This window comes from Pteronotus mesoamericanus, unplaced genomic scaffold, assembly GCF_021234165.1.
Source record: "Pteronotus mesoamericanus isolate MK-2021 breed Mesoamerican mustached bat unplaced genomic scaffold, CSHL_Meso_final contig_214, whole genome shotgun sequence".
Taxonomy (NCBI): domain Eukaryota; kingdom Metazoa; phylum Chordata; class Mammalia; order Chiroptera; family Mormoopidae; genus Pteronotus; species Pteronotus mesoamericanus.
The window spans coordinates 3,296,994-3,309,950 of NW_026555089.1; the positions used below are offsets into that span (position 1 = coordinate 3,296,994).

Sequence of the window (12,957 nt, forward strand, 5' to 3'; positions counted from 1 at the left end):
TTAGATGCCAGGGCTCTCATGGCGTGCCATCGTGTCTGCGGCAGTGCCCGTGGCGCTCAGAGCGCCGTGCAGCTAGCCGCTGGCCGCAGGGCCACTTCTGTAGCCCCAGGGTTATGGTAGGTGTGACCCTAGCCTGCGAGGGTTGGGGGTCGGAAGGTCTCCAGCCTTCTCGCTGCCGAATGTCACTGGAGTGCACGCTTTGTCTTTGCTCAGGGGCCCGGAGGAAAAGCGGGTTTTGGTTCTTTAGGAAGCAGGAGGTATGAGGGTGGGCAGGGTTGGGAAGGGGCCACGCACCCGGGCTGCCTCGGCCCTCGTCCTGCGGCTCGGACGTTAAACTATGTTCACGGGCACAGTCAGAAAGCTGCCTCCCCAGGGGACAGAAGATGGACTGCAGTCTCAGAGAGATGGCTTTGGTTATTTTTTTTTTTTTTTAAGACTATGCTTTGTCAGGTTTATGTTTTCCCGCTAAGTTGCGGGAGACAGTGACTTCTGTCTTTGCGGTGTGGCCCACCCTGCTGAGTCCACTCCAGTTTGGGGAGGCAGAGCTTGCTGGGTCTGCTCAGGCCCACCAGGGGGCTGGCAGGGAAGGTGCAGGGGGGACCCCAGTCCGAGGCCTGAGCCGGCAGCATCCAGAGCAGCGGGAGCTGGGCGAGTCCGTTGCGTTGCTGTGGTCTGTGTTGAACACAATGTGTGAGTGGCTGGGGGTGGGGCGGGCAAGATTTGAGAGTTTTCCTTGTGGGGTGTGATTAAAGCCGTGGGAACTCATGAAATAGCCTAGGACAGAGGACTGGCAGGCCCTGCCGACACAGGCACCAACAGGCCATTGGTCCTCCTGACCCCAAGAAGGCGCGCAGCCTTGGGCTGCACCGTCTGCAGGAGCCAAAGCAGCTGAGAGTGGGAAGGGGGGTTGCTGTGAGGGAGCCAAGGACGACAGCCAGCGGAGGGCAGGCAGACTGAAGGAGGGGGTCCCTTTCATTCATGGAGGACGGCAGGCAGGTCTGTCGGGAGCAGAAGCTTCCAAGGGGGATGAGTTCCAGGAAGGGACCTGAAGGCGTCATTCAGAGTCTGGGGGAGGAGGGGTGGTCTTCGGAGGCTCCAGCTTCTGCTCCGTTGTCACCAAGAAGGGACACCTGGGGAGCTGAGGCAGGCAGTCCCAGGGGGAGGATATAGGAGACGGGTCATCCGAGAGTGAGGAGGAGCAGGAAGGTTTGAAACTGAGAAAAGGAAAACAAGCTGCTTAGAAAGCTAGCGTAATTCACGGCACCAATCTTCACCTGGTTGCCGCCAGCCACCCACCGGGCCCGGCTGAGGGGCTCTCCTCCGCACAGGGGAGGCGCTGGCAGAGCGTGGGGCTGCAGGAGGCAGCGCAGGTTCAGGTGGGCAGGAGGGGCTGGGACGGAGAGCCCCAGAGCGCCTGGGGGCGGGGGTGGGGGGGAGTCGAGTCTGCTGCCTGAGTGGGCCGGGAAGCGAGGCATGAGGCCTGGGGCGCTCCTGTGGTCAGCAAGCCATGGGGACAGGAGGTTGAGGTCAGAGGTGGGCTCTTGGAAGTTTGTAAAGGAGGTCCTGGGAAGATCTGGGGGAGGGTGCCCTGATTCGGAGAGACCAAGACATTGGACAGAGCCGAGGGCACCCACGGTGACAGCAGACACAGAGACTTCCTTGTGCATCCTGGGGACCGGCAACCAGGCCTCAGCAGGCGGAAACAGCCTGTTCACCACACACGGAGGCGCCCTCCTGGGGACTCGGGGTGGGGACACCTTTCTTCAGAGAAGCCACCCGCCCCGGGGAAGATGAGTAAAAGCAAAAGCTCCGTAACTCCCTATGAGTAAGCGAGTCAGCCTGAGGCCACGCAGCTTGGGATGAGAGGCAGAGACCAATGTCAACCTCATCAACCCCCTTGATCCAGCTCCAAGGCCCTGCCCTCCAGGGCCACAGAGCTCAGGGTCACTGGCCAGCCCGAGTCACAAGTCACGAGTCACCAGGCCTCACCTTCACCAGGTGATTCTGGAAGTCTCTGTTTCCTTGGGTGACACATAGCAATCACTGCTTTTTACCCTCATTGGCATGCAGCTATGCGGGGCCAGGGAACTGTGTCCAAAGGTTACTGTGCACCCCCATCGGTCAAATACTGTAAACGCAGGGGTGTGGACGCATCCTTATCTGAAAAAGTAAGTCAAACAGGAGGATGCCTCGAGGCAACAAAAGTCCAAGGTTTCCTGTCAGACGCTGCTATTTTAACAGTGACCTTTTTACAAAATATAATTCAAGCTCAAGGGAGGGACCAAATCTCACTGGGGATGTTTTGTGTTACCCCTGAAATGCGTCTATGGCCACCTTTGGCTCCGCTGTGGGTCTGATTTTGGAAGCTGTACTGATACAAATGGGAAGCAGGGTTGGAGTCACAAGAAGTTGATTTGTTACACTTGAGAAACACACCTGTGAAGTGTGAAGCCAGGCACACTTCCCACTGTCAGCATGGGTGTGATTCCCGGGACATCCGCACTGCCGGGACCAGGAACGGGCTCGTGGTAACTCCCACCCCCACCCCCACCCCCCATCCCCGAATCCCGCCTGGGGCAGGTTGCAGGTGTCCCTTCTCAGGGTTGCCCTTTTCTAAACCAAACAACGTTTATTTCCTCCTCTTTCCAGTCAAATGACATTTTTCCTCCTCGTAGGGGTGGGTAAGAAGAGGGTGAGGGAAGAGCTGAGCCTTGTCAGCTTCCACGTGGGCCAGAGCTGACCCAGGAAAGGCCCTCGGCCTGGCACGCCCAGCAGAGGGCTCCTGGCCCGACCCCTGCCCTGGGCTGCCGGGAGCTGGCGGAAGCTGTGGCCAGGGTTCAAGCACGGCCTTGATCTTGGCCTTTCCTGGCTGTGAGCCCGGACTGCTCGCCGCCTCTCCATGCTCTCGGTGCTCTCACCTGTGAAACGGGCTCCCACCAGCACTTAACGCTGGGACTGTTGAGGATGAAGTGAGAGTTTTAGCTGTGCCTTCTCCTAGAGCCTGGCGCCGTGTCAGCTGTTAGCGTCGGGTGGCACCAGCCGTGCCCCTCAACAGTCTGTGCGTGGTGCCCGGCCCCCCTGGGCCTCTGACCTCTGCTTTGGCCCTCTGCCCTCTCAGCTGACACCTACTCAGACAGCTCCAATCACAACCTCCTCCATCCCAGCTTCAAAACGCCGGGCAGCTGAAGCAGGCCTCCACCGTCGACGTGGACACGAAATGATTCCAGCTCATTCCTCCTCCGGCCGATGCCTCCTCTGCCGCGAGAGGACGCTGCTCCAACCCTGTTCCTCTGCCGCCCACAGGGGTCTTTCTTGATTCATCTGCTCCCTTGACAGCCGTTCCTACTTAAGGACCCAGTATGTGCTGAACACTCAAAACGCACAGGGGCCACACGTGGTTCCAACGCAGCCTTCCCCTCACTAATAGCAGATACTCAAATAGCAGGCAAGCCTGGGACGTGCTTGGGCAGATGTAGGTGAGGAGCCTTGGCCTCATCTACCGTACTGAGGATGAAATAAAGCAGCGGAACGATGCCCGGGTAGCATCTGGCACCCAGTGAGTGGCCGGTCGCTATTCATCGCTTTCATTTCCTGGACTCTAATTGCAAAGACTGTGTTGTTCTCTGGCTTCACCCAGTCAGGCCCAGCACCAGCCGGGCCTCCCAAGCCTCTTGGGCCCCTTCCCCAACGACAGTGACCCAGCCATCCCAGGAGGCCAGAGGAGAGAGGACCAGGCCTCTCATGGTATGGAGAGGAAAACTGGCAAAACTGGCCCCAGCAAGGAACAGTGCCTTGCCTGGGGTCACCCAGATGGCAGGGGACAGAGGTGGGTGGGACTTGAGCCCAGGCATCCTGGCAGCGTGAGCCCCCTGCAGGCAGGGGCAGGCGGGGCGGTGGGGCTGCTCTGTGCGCTGAGCCAGGGCCTGGCCAGCCAGGCAGCTGCTGTTGACAGGCAATAGCTCCGATAGCTGGTATTTGTTTAGCTCTGAGCCACTCATCAAAGAGGTTAATGTTCAACTCTTTCCCGCCCCCAGGCCCTGTGCAGGGAGCTGGGTGGTGAGCACACCGTCCCTGTCCCTGAGGCCCCAGCCTGTCTGCCCTGGACAGCGACAGGAGGCTTCCCGGGGAAGGCCCCACGTGTCTCTCCGGGGTCTTTGGGAGCCCTGAGAATCCTCTCAGTGGAACCCTGCAGGGCCCCACCGCACTAGGCTGGGCCTGGGCTCTGAGGACCCCCGGAGGACTTGGTGGGTTGTGGTTTGAAGTATGAGGACGGGGCTCGTCCGTGGCCCTCAGCTCACTTGGATTGGGGGGCTGGTCTTTGCTTGCCTGTCCCTCTGCTGGGACTCTCTCTGTGCCTCATCCCAGTGGAGCAGATCCCCTCCCGGCTCCTCTTAGGTCCCCTCAGCCCAGGCTTCTCTCAGGTCAGCCCATACCCCTCCAGTGCCTTGGGGCCTTTGGGGCCTCACAGGCGTTGGACCCAGGGAGGCCTGGGCGAGCCCCAGGCAGGTGGGGAGGGGGCCTCCCTCCTGGAGAAGGAAGCGCTGGGGCGCTCAGCCTCCCTCCTCACTGGGCCGGCTGGGCAGGGTTCAGCTCACCCGGAAAAGCCAAAACCCAGGGCTGCCAGCAGCCAAGGGGGCCCCCGGGCCAGCTTCTCAGCCTGTGCCCAGGGACCACGTCATCCCACCCAGCAGAGAAAGGGCCGGAAGCAGGGCAGAGCCGCTGGCTCCCTGTGGGGCCTGGGGACGTAGCCCGGGAGGCCTGGGATGGGGGTTTCTGAGGGCCAGGGGCACTTGGGCAGGGCAGCAGCCTCTCTCCCTCCCACCTGCCACATCACAGCCTTTGTGCCAGGGGAGCTCGGTGGACCGGCATGGACTTGCTGTCCTCTGGCCACCCCCAGACCCCTTCCCAGAGGTCCCCACACTGGCCCAAGGGCCTCAGAAGCAGGGTGCTCAGCCTCCTGCAGACCCAAGGAGCCTTCCAGATCCACCTCTGTGCAGCCAGGACACACGGAGCCAGAAACTGAGGCGTGGGGTGTGGGGTGCAGGGACAGAGCAGGCCAGCTTCCCCTGTGGGCAAGAGGGGAAAGTGTGTTCTGAAGAGCGAGCAGGGTTGGAGGCCTGAGAGAGAACAGGGCGCCCTCGGCTGCCACTGAGACAAGGAATCGGAGCACGTGAGGTTGTGGGGCTCCCAGTGGGAGATGAGCGGTCTGGGGACAGCTGTCTCCGCTGCCAGCCTGCCTGCGCAGGTGGCACTTGAGCCCAGCACCACCCTACTGAAAAGCTGCCCCCTCCGGGACCCAGTGCCCTGTGGACCAGGCACAGTGAGGACGAAGCGGGGCAGCCAGGCCAGCCAGAGCATGATCGCCCCCCCTGCGAGGCAGCATTCCGGGCACTGGGTCAGGTAAACAGGCTGCACCGGGGTGGTGGTGCGCTGTTGCCACAGAGCTTCCAAAGGCCTGGTTGAGAGTGGCCTTGGAAGATGGGTTGACCGTACCCTGGCTGGTGTGGCTCAGTGGACTGAGCGCTGGCCTGTGAAGTAAAAGGTCACTGGTCCGATTCCCGGTCAGGGCCCACGCCTGGGTTGCGGGCCAGGTCCCAGTTGGGGGTGTGCAAGAGGTCACTGATCGATGTATCTCTCCCTCCCTTTGTCCCTCCCTTCCCCTCTTTCTAAAAATAAATACAATCTTTTAAAAAAAGATAGGTTGACCTTGGACTCCAGCCATCTAGAGCCGCAGAGAACCGGATCCTTTCTGGCACAGCTGTCTGTCTGGCTGTCTGACTGCGGGGCCACTCACAACGCGATCCCTCGCCCCTGCTTTGGGTTTGAGCTTTGTGCCATGAGCTACAATGGGCATGAGGGAACGCCCCTCCCTGGGGACTCCTTGTCCCTAGCCAGACACAGAGACAGGCTTTGCTTGGGGGTCTGATGAAGGAGAAAGAGGAGGCAGCCTGGGAGGGTGGCTAGCGGGGCAGAGGAGGCTTTCCGCCGAGAAGGTGTCCTTTGAGCTGGGCTTTGAGGGAGGAGGACTAGACCCTGGAAGTGGGGAGGGGCCTCCACACTGTCTCAGATGCAAGGACGCTACCACCCTGTCCCAGCACCCAGTTACTCACTCCCGTAGCCACTTCCCTGGGCTGAGGGCTGAGGCCTTGGACGTGGGCCTTGCCCTGACGCTACCTTGTTTTATAACCAGAGCAGCACGGCTGTGACAGCATATTGAGGACAATTCAAAAGGACAATAAAGAGGGGTGTGCAGTGGAGCTGCAGCCCACGAGCCCCGGGAGCGGCCAGACCCCAGTTTGAGGCCGGAGCTCAGCTGCTTGCTGGCTGCGATGTTTGTCTTCTTGAGCCTCAGTTTCTTCATCAAATGGGTGCTCGTGGAGCTTTGGCGAGGACTGGCTTTTGATAAGTCCAGACCTGTTGGTGGCAGGTGCCTGCCGCCCCGCCCCCCGCCAGAGGGTGGCCCCCGAGACAGAGGCTGGCCTGTGTGCTCCCGAAGGGAGCCTGAAGGCTCCCCTCCCCCAAGGGACCATTTCCTTCCTCCCAGGCTTGTTCCTCCCGCGTGTCTCTGCCACCACCTCCAAAGTCCCCCAGTCCCCTGTGGCCCAGGAGGTAAAGAAAGGGCAGCCACTGTCAACAGGGCTGGGACCAGTGACAGGCTTGGGCCCCAGTTCCCTGGCTGAGGTTGTTCACTGCGTCCGCCTCCTGGAGGCCAGCCCCTCCCCTGGAAGAGGCCGCTTCTCTGTTCTCAGGCCATGCGGCTGCGGTACACCAGCCTCCCCAGCCTCCCCAGCCTCCCCAGCCTGACTGTGGGGCTGGCCAGCCAGAGAGCGTGTCTGGGCACTATGACCAGTCCAGGGATGGACATATGACCAAGCTGGGCCAATGAAATGCAACTTTGGGACCCTGAGCCCAGGACAGTGCTCTCCACCGGGGCTGGTATGAGCCTGAGCTGCTGCCTGCCTTCTGACCACCCCAGAGCAAGGCCACCAAGGGAGGAGGTTGGATTGGACCAGCATTTACACCCCCAGGTGACGCAGCCCACAGGACCAATACATCTTCCCGTCCTTTACAACTGCTACTGCTGGGTTTGGGGACTGGCAGTCAGGCCAGAGGCCAGCCTGGCCACTGATTTGCTGTGTGACCCAAAGCCAGGCACTGCCCTGCCCCAAGCTTCTGTCAACAGCAGGCTCTGACCCCTGCCTTATGAGGCGCACGGGGCTGGCAATGGCCTGGGCCGCGGCCACCTTCTGCTCCACTTGTCAGGAAGCACCCGGAGAGAGCGGGGCAGGCTGGCGGCCACCCTCCCTCTGCCAGCTGCACCTTCCCGGGGACCCTGACCCACACCAGCCTTGCCGCGCACAGCGAGGCCTGCGGTGCTGCTGGAGAGACCGAGGAGCCGGGGGCCTCCTGCCGCTGGCTTTCAGTCTGCACTCTGCCACCTCCTGCCTGTGCGATTTGGGGCACATGAAGTCACCTCTTTGAGCCTCCCTTTCCTCATCTGCTAAGTGGGAAGAATAATAATAACTACTATTATTATCCTCATCCGCCGTCACCTAAGCGCAGGTGCTGGGTTAAATGTTCTGTGTGTTGTCCAGATTTCTCCCAAAGGCCCTGTGAAGAAGGCCTCACCCCTGTGTGTTCCAAATGAGGAAACTGAGGAAGATGAGACTCAGAACCACAGGCGCACATAACCGACAGAACTGGGTTTTGGCCCCGGCTTTTCTGTTCTAAAGTCGTTGCCCGCAACTGCTTACCAGGTCCTGTCTCAGGCAAGCTTCGGCCAGGAAACCATGATTTCAAGCAGAGGGATTGAACCCAGGCACGTGGGGGCTGGCAAAGCCGTTGGGAAAGCTGGGGGAGCGAAGGACAGGCTGCTCCCGCTGGGGTCTGGGAATCGGAAGGCACAGGAACTGCAGCACTTGCTCCCCTTGTGCCTGTGCTGGGCTCTGGGTGAGGCGGCGGTGAACGGTGCCGCTGCCAGCGTTCACATGCGCCTGGCGGTGGACACAGCACGCGTGTTCGTCAGGTTTGTGCCCAGGAGGCAATGACAGGTTCCTGAGATGTGTGTGTCCACAGTCCAGTTGTTTCTCCAGACTTTGTTATAAAAAATTTCAAACCTACAGGAAACTGGAAAGAAGTGGTTAGTGAATCCCATGTACACGCTGCCTGGAAGCCGCATTCTACCATAACGGCCTTGTGGACTCTCCATCCACCTGCCCGTTCCTGTCCCCTTCCATTCTTCTATCTACTTTTGTTGATGCAAAAACATAATTTTAGGGGGGAAAAAAAGCTGATACGAAATTACCCTAAGCCATTGACTCAGCGAGATTGGGAGCAAGTGCAGCCAACCCCCGTTGTCCACATGAGCTCTGCCTGATACAATAGTTTATCTTTCTCTTTAGAAATTCCCAACTTTTCTGGTCAACTGTTTTGATCAAGGATATTTTTTTCCCTGATAAAATAAATTAAAAAGGAGCTTTATCTTTTTAAAAATTATAGTTTATTGAGTATGCTATTACAGTTGTCCTGATTTTTCCCTCTTTGCCCGCCTCCACCCAGCACCCCCACTCCCTCAGGCAGTCCCCCACCATTGTTCATGTCCATGGCCATGTATACAAGTTCTCTGGCTACTCCATTTCCTATGCTGTACTTTACATCCCCATGGCTATTCTGCGACTACCTATTTGTGCTTCTTAATCACCTCTCCCCCCATTCCCGCAACCCCCTCCCATCTGGCAACCATCAAAACACTCTCTGTATCCATGATTCCATCTCTGTTCTTGTTTGCTTAGTTTGTCTTTTAGATCCACTTGTTGATAGATATGTATTTTTTGCCATTTTATGCTTCATAGTTTTGATCTGCTTTTCCTTAAATAAGTCCCTTTAACAGTTCATGTATTAATGGCTTGGTCAGGTCTGTGATGCCCTTAACTTAGAGGAACAAGCGACATTCAGCCACCTGAGGCTGAGCAATAATAATGGTTTCATGAGGATGAACTCCTTTAGTTTATTCTTGTCTGGGAAGCTCTTCGTCTACCCTTCGATTTTAAATGATAACTTTGCTGGAAAGAGCAGTCTTGGCTGTAGTGCCGTTTATCATGACTTTGAATATTACTTGAAAATCCCTTCTAGCCTGCGAAGTTTCTTTCGAGAAATCAGCGGACAGTCTTATGGGAACTCCCCTGTAGGTACTAACTTCTTTTCTTTTGCCGCTTTTAAGAATCTCTTTTTATATTTTTGTTTAAGATTTTTACTTATTTATTTTTTAGAGAGGGAAGGGGGAAGGGAGGAATAGAGAGAGGGAGAGAAACATCAATGTGTGGTTGCCTCTCATATGCCCCCCACTGGGGACCAGGCCCACAACTCAGGCATGTGCCCTGACTGAGAATTGAACTGGCAATCCCTTGGTTTGCAGGCCAGCACTCAATCCACTGAGCCACACCAGCCAGGACAAGATTCTCTCCTTATCTTTAACCTTTGGTATTTTAACTAAGATGTGTCTTGGAGTGGACCTCTTCACATCTACCTTGTTTGGGACTCTCTGTGCTTCCTGGACTTGCATGTCTATTTCCTTCACCAAATTAAGGAAGTTTTCTTTCATTATTGTTTCAAATAGAGTTCTAATTTCTTTCTCTTTCTCTTCTTCTGGTACCCCTATGATGCAAATGTTGAACCTCTTGAAGTTCAACATTTGTCCCAGAGGCTGCTTATACTATTCTCTTTCTTTTGGATTCTTTTTTCTTCTTCTTGTTCTGATTGGTTGTTGTCTGCTTCCTCATGCTTCATATCATTGATTTGATTCTCAGCTTCATTCACTCTACTGTTGTTTCCCTGTAATTGTTCTTTATTTCAATTAGTGTATCCTTTGTTTCTGATTGAATCTTTTTTATGCTGCTGAGGTCCTCACTAAGTTCCTTGAGCATCCTTATAACCAGTGTTTTGAACTCTGCCTCTGATAGATTGCTTATCTCCATTTTGTTTAGTTCTTTTTCTTGGAGTTTGATCTCTTCTTTCATTTGGGCCCCGTTTCTTTCTCTCCTCATTTAGGCAGCCTCCCTGTATTTGTTTCTATGGATTAGGTAGAGCTGCTTTGACTCCATGTCTTGGTAGCGTGGCCTGATGTAGTAGGTGTCCTGTCGGGTCCAATGGCACAGTGTCCCCTAACACCCAACCTGGGTACTTGAGGTACGTCCTTCGTGCAGGCTGAGTACACCCTCTTTGTGTAGTTTAGCCTTGGTTGCTGTCAGCAGATCAATAGGAGGGATTTACCCAGGCCAGTCAGCTGCAAGGACTGGCTGTGACCACTTACCACCAACTTCTGCCCTCTGTGGAGGATCAGCTGTTTGGGGCAGGGTGGTGGTGCTCCAGTGTGACCTGTAACTGTCCATTGGGTGCACTGGTCCTGGGGTTTCCTGGGTGGTGCAGGCCAAGGTCAGCCCTACCTGTGTTTTTGCTGTGGCCTCCCTGCCTGAGATATAAAGCAACCTGAGATGGCTGCTGCTTGCGCTGGGCTTGGAGATTCCCAGACAAAGCCAAGCTGTGAAATTAGGCTGGCTGCTGCTAGTGCTGGGCCTGGAGCCACTTAGCAAGAGGGACTAGAGTTGGGGGCTCACTGAGACCAGCTGTTGCTTGTTTGAGAGGATTTAGGAACTTGCGAAGCATGAGCCAAGACCAGCCATTCACTTTGAAAAGCAGCTCGGGTGGCCCATAAGTTGGGTTGCACAGAATCTCTGGGGATGCCCCATGTGGTTCAAACAGTCTTAGCCAGATTAATGGAACCTTGGATGTTGCACCACCTTGCTGGCTCTGCTGGGGGAGGGTTTAAAAAGAGGACAATGGCCTCTGCTTGTCTTGATGCCAGACACCTCAGTTTCTCTCTGGATACCACTGCACGAAATGCGTTAACCTCACAGCACGCACCTCGATCCTTGGCAGTGGGCTCCAGGACATGTTTTAAGCCACTTAACTCTGGGCCAACACTGTCACGTGGCAGAGTCCAAGCTGCCCAAATCGAGAACAATGCAGCAGCGGAACACAGCGCTGCCAGTTCCCTCACAGCCTTTCCTAGCCTCACGGCTGTGGCATCTCAAAGACAGGTGACCCAGGGACACAAGCAGAAGAAGGGGGTGGACCGTGGGTTGTCTGCACTGGAATCCCCTGCGGAAAGATGTCAAGCAGATGATGAGCGTGTCTCAGAATGTTACCTCCTTCACCTTTGCAGGTGGATTGGTATCATCTTAGAAGAAAGAGGTAGAGGGCATTGACTGGGAGGTAAAGATTTGTGGAGAAAAACACCAAAAAAGGCATCAACTTCTCCATCATCCTGGCAGGACAGGCCTCCAAGGAAACCCCTGAGTCGTGCCCAGAATGTGGCCTGAGCCACAGTGTTTGGAGCTGGTTATCCCAGCCTGGCACTGAGGACAGTGAATATCGCGGTCAGCACTGGCTATTGGGAGTTTTACCAGATCAGGGGACAGCCAGGACAGCATCAGAGGTCAAAAGAGCAGCTCAGCTAAAACTAATCCAGAAGAATGTTGAATGTAAACTGTAATTAAAAAAAAAAAAAAGTCAGCTCAGCCACAGGAAGATCAAGAACAAAAGGAGGAAGAGGATGATGGACAAACATTCCAGCAAGCCTGGGAGTGGGATGACCCATCCTAGGAGCTATGGCGACAGAGAGAGCATGGGTTAGTCTTCCCCTCCCTGGGCTCTGCTCTGGACCATGAAGGCAAAGACGCTTCATCTTTCTTTGCCTTCAGTAAAGCATCAAGCAATGAAGTGTAGCTTTGTATACTAGATGATGAGCCAGCAACCTTGTTTTGGCATTATCATCCTTTATCAGGGTGTATTCCAATTTCTTTCTTTTTTTATATTGAACTTTCTTAAGCGGAAAGAAAAGAGTACTGAGACTCTTGCCTGATAGGTCAGTAGGTTAGAGCGTCATCCCCATATGCTGCAGTTGAGGGTTTGATCCCCAGTCAGGGCAGAGACAAGAAACAACCAATGAATGCAAATATTAAAAAAAAAGTTTTGAAAAAGGGTGCTGAGAAATGGCTTTGTAAAATCAATGGCTGTATGAATTTTCCTTAAAAAAATAATAAAAGCTCTTCTATTACATGAGCCTGTGCAGAAAAAAAGAATTTATTTGAGCCCAATTTTTGAGGACATGCCTGAAGCAAGGTCTCAACGGATTGAGGATGCTCCAGAGAATGGCAGTTTCGCAGCTCATTTTACACGTTAGAATCAAAGGAGAAAACGTGAGGAGGGTCACATGAAGTCTGTGGGTGGTAGATTGAGGGGGCGGGAGAAGGCGAAGCGGGGAAATCTCTAGAACTGGATAAAAGGTAAGAGGGAGAGACGCGTATGTCTTCCCCGTCGGTGGGCACAGGGCGCGGAGACGGTGTGCGGGCAGCAAGGCCGCGCTGAGGTGCCGTGGCCTGTGCTCGGGTGCAGGCGGTTGTGCCGGGGGGTCTGGGAAAGTCACTCTGACCGCACAAAGGTGTGTGAGCCCAGGTGCGTGAGGACGACGGATGCGCTCACTCGGGGTAAAGAGGAACGTTTGCTAAGGCAGCTCTAGGCCCGGACACGACTCCCCGCCACGGCCTGCCCAGTTGGGAATTTGTGACCAGACCCTCCTGTGTGCGACTTTCGGTCACTGAGCTCCATAGCCCCCTGAGCTTGTTGGGTCTGCTATGTTGCCCCTTTTCTTTCACAGATTTATGTACTTTCAAGCATTGACATACCACTGAAAAATTCAAAAGTTTAAGTCCCCAGACTAGTTAGATGAATTCATGTTCTGTTTCAGCCCACTTTGATTTTTGTAGCCTGTAATGACTCCATTTTATTTCTTCACTCTTTCCTCAAATTGTTTAATAAAGTCAATCAGACGTACAAATTTACTCAGTTGAATTCTGGTTTTTTTCTTTTTTTCTTTATTGATTTTTAGAGGCAGAGGAA

General features: G+C 55.2%; 1 pseudogene; it reads left to right on the forward strand.

Annotated features, from left to right (window-relative positions):
* Nucleotides 1-6,752: 6,752 nt before the first annotated feature.
* LOC129068462 (immunoglobulin-binding protein 1-like) lies at nt 6,753-11,692 on the forward strand (annotated as a pseudogene).
* Nucleotides 11,693-12,957: the final 1,265 nt, after the last annotated feature.